This window comes from Chiloscyllium punctatum, chromosome 31 (assembly GCF_047496795.1).
Source record: "Chiloscyllium punctatum isolate Juve2018m chromosome 31, sChiPun1.3, whole genome shotgun sequence".
NCBI lineage: Eukaryota > Metazoa > Chordata > Chondrichthyes > Orectolobiformes > Hemiscylliidae > Chiloscyllium > Chiloscyllium punctatum.
In genome coordinates this window covers 28,856,568-28,860,561 of record NC_092769.1, presented here as the reverse complement: position 1 = coordinate 28,860,561, position 3,994 = coordinate 28,856,568, and positions in this window count along the sequence as shown.

The window sequence follows — 3,994 nt, the reverse complement described above, 5'->3', positions numbered from 1 at the left end:
CTCCGGTAAAACAGATCTCTCACGTTACTCCTTGCTTTTCCTGGCGATGGTTCCTGTGAATTGCAGTGTGGAACCGGGCAGCATATCACGGCATCTCGGAAGCTTTCCCCTCTGCTGCTTCCCATTTCTTATTGAAATATTGGGTACAGCACAAGGATGGGTTTGTTTTGTTCGAAAAGTGAGAGACTGCTCCCGTCAGGAACCTGAAATAATTACAGAAGCCACTGGAAACACTGAACAGTTCCAACATCTTCTGTAGTGGTGGGGAGGGAGGATTAATGTGTCAAATCTATATAAGGATAAAATAAACTCCAGCCACAAAACAATCAGAAATCCTGACTCTGCAAACATTCATGTAAATCAGGAAAAGGGGTCGAGACCATTTTCCTAAGGCAGAGGAGTTTGGTCTGGTTCATAACATCCTCAATGTCATCAATCCATGTCCCTCCAGCCCTGAGCAATGATGTTTACAGATTAATGGAGGATACACAGACACATTAATCGGTATTATCTTGGACAGGAGTCATTTGGGAATGATATTCCTCAGACCATCAACTCTCAGCTCGGCCATGGATAAAGGCTAGGAATCCAGCACAATTGGGAAACAGCCCATTTCCCGGGAGACTGAGAGGTCACTAACAGAGCGGGAGCTGGAGAGTCAGGAACAGAATAAGAGGGACAGTCCGCTCTGTTCACTGACCCTTCACCCCTCAGTGAATCCAGTGCCAGGAATGACTGCTATTAGTCAGACTGACAGAATGTGATCAGATACACACACTGTCCTTCCACATCATCAATATCTCCCAGCTCCCACCCTGTCTCAGCTCATCTGCCCCTCTGCCATCTTCAATATTTTAATCGGAGCAGCATTAAGTGCTGTGCTTTGAGCTGAGCTGTCTTACCTTCAGTACTCTCTCTCTAAACGGCTCCAATTCCCCCCGATCCGTCTCCGGTTTAAGATGCTCCTTGACATCTGCCCCAAAGAATGAGGCAGACCCTCACCTGACCCACCCAGGAAAGACAAGACCGACCCCACTCTGTCAATGTGACACGCATAGGGAAGAGCAGACTGACCTCACACTGTCAATGTAACACACCCAAGTAAGAGCTGACTGACCCCACTCTGTCAATGTAACACACCCAGGGAAGAGCAGTCTGACCCCACTCTATCAATGTAACACACCCAAGGAAGAGTAGACTGACCCCACTCTGTCAATGTAACACACCCAGGGAAGAGCAGACTGACCCCACTCTGTCAATGTAACACACCCAGGGAAGAGCAGTCTGACCCCACTCTGTCAATGTAACACACCCAAGGAAGAGTAGACTGACCCCACTCTGTCAATGTAACACACCCAGGGAAGTGCAGACTGACCCCACTCTGTCAATGTAACACACCCAGGGAAGAGCAGACTGACGCCACTCTATCAATGTAACACACCCAGGGAAGAGCACACTGACCCCACTCTGTCAATGTAACACACCCAGGGAAGAGCAGACTGACCCCACTCTGTAAATGCTACACACCCAGGGAAGAGCAGACTGACCCCACTCTGTAAATGCTACACACCCGGGGAAGAGCAGACGGACACCACTCTGTCAATGTAACACACCCAGGGAAGAGCAGACTGACCCCATTCTGTCAATGTAACACACCCAGGGAAGAGCAGACTGACCCCACTCTGTCAATGTAACACACCCAGGGAAGAGCAAACTGACCCCACTCTGTCAATGTGACACACGCAGGGAGGAGCAGACTGACAACACTCTGAAATGAAACATACCAAGGGAAGAGCAGACTGAACCCACTCTGTCATTGGAACACACCCAGGGAAGAGCAGACTGACCCGACTCTGACAAAGTAACCCACCCAGGGAAGAGCAAACTGACCCCACTCTGTGAATGTAACACACTCAGGGAAGAGCAGACTGACCAAACTCTGTCAATTTAAAACACCCCGGGAAGATCAGACTTACCCCAATCTGTCAATGAAACACACCCAGGGAGGGGAAACTGACCCCACTCTGTAAACGTAACACACCCCGGGAAGAGCAGACTGACCCCACTCTGTGAATGTAACACACCCAGGAAAGAGCAGGCTGACCCCACTCTGTCAATATAACACACCCAGGGAAGAGCAGACTGACCCCTCCCTGTCAATGTAACACACCCAGAGAAGAGCAGACAGACCACACTCTGTCAATGTAACACACGCAGGGAAGAGCAGACTGACAACACTCTGAAATGAAACATACTAAGGGAAGAGCAGACTGAACACACTCTGTCATTGGAACACACCCAGGGAATAGCAGACTGACCCCACTCTGACAATGTAACCCACCCAGGGAAGAGCAGACTGACCCCACTGTGACAATGTAAAACACACAGGGAAGAACAGACTGACCTCACTCTGTCAATGTGACACACCCAGGGAAGAGCAGACTGACCCCATTCTGTTAATGTAACAGACCCAGGGAAGAGCAGACTGACCCCACTCCGTCAATGTAACGCACTCAGGGAAGAGCACACTGACTCCAATCTGTCAATGCAACAAACCCTGGGAAGAGCAGACTGACCCCACTCCGTCAATATAAACCACCCAGGGAAGAGCTGACTGACCCCAGTCTGTCAATATAGCCCACCCAGGGAAGAGCAGAGTGACCCCAACCCTTTCAATGTAACATACCCAGGGAAGATCAGACTGACTCCAATCTGTCAATGAAACACACCCCGGGAAGAGCAGACTGACTCCACTCTGTCAATGTAACACACCCAGGGAAGAGCAGACTGACCCCACTCTTAAAATATCACCCACCCAGGGAAGAGCAGACTGACCTCACTCTGTCAATGTGACATAGACACGGAAGCGCAGACTGACCCAATTCTGTCAATGCAACACACCCAGGGAAGAGCAGACTGACCCCACTTCGTCAATATAAACCACCCAGGGAAGAGCTGACTGACCCCGGTCTGTCAATATAGCCCACCCAGGGAAGAACAGACTGACCACACACTCTCAATCTAACACACCCAGGAAAGAGCAGACTGACCCCACTCTGTCAATGTAACATACCCAGGGAAGAGAAGACTGACCCCACTCTGTCAATGTAACACACCCAGGGAAGAGCAGACTGACCCCAATCTGTCAATGTAACACAACCAGGGAAGAGCAGACTGACCCCACTCTGTCAATGTAACCCACCCAGGGAAGAGCAGACTGACCCCACTCTGTCAATGTAACCCACCCAGGGAAGAGCTGACTGAACCCACTCTGTCAATTTAAAACACCCTGGGAAGAGCAGACTGACCCCATTCAGTCAATGTAACACACACAGGGAAGAGCAGACTGACGCATCGCTGTCATTATAACACACCAAAGGAAGACCTGACTGACCCCACTCTGTAAATGTAACACACCACGGGAAGAGCAGACTGACCCCACTCTGTGAATGTAACACACCCAGGGAAGACCAGACTGACCCCACTCTGTCAATGTAACACACCCAGGGAAGAGCAGACTGACCACACTCTGTCAATGTAACACACCCAGGGAAGAGCAGACTTACCCCACTCTGTCAATGTAACCCACCCAGGGAAGAGCAGACTGACCACACTGTGTCAATGTAAAACACACAGGGAAGAGCAGACTGACCCCACTCAGTCAATGTAACACACACACGGAAGAGCAGACTGACCCCACTCTGTCAACGTAACCCACCCAGGGAAAAGCAGACTGACCCCACTCTGTCAATGTAACACACCCAGGAAAGAGCAGACTGACCCCACTCTGTCAACGTAACCCACCCAGGGAAGAGCAGACTGACCCAACTCTGTCAACGTAACCCACGCAGGGAAGAGCAGACTGACCCCACTCTGTCAACGTAACCCACCCAGGGAAAAGCAGACTGACCCCACTCTGTCAATGTAACCCACCCAGGAAAGAGCAGACTGACCCCACTCTGTCAACGTAACCCACCCAGGGAAGAGCAGACTG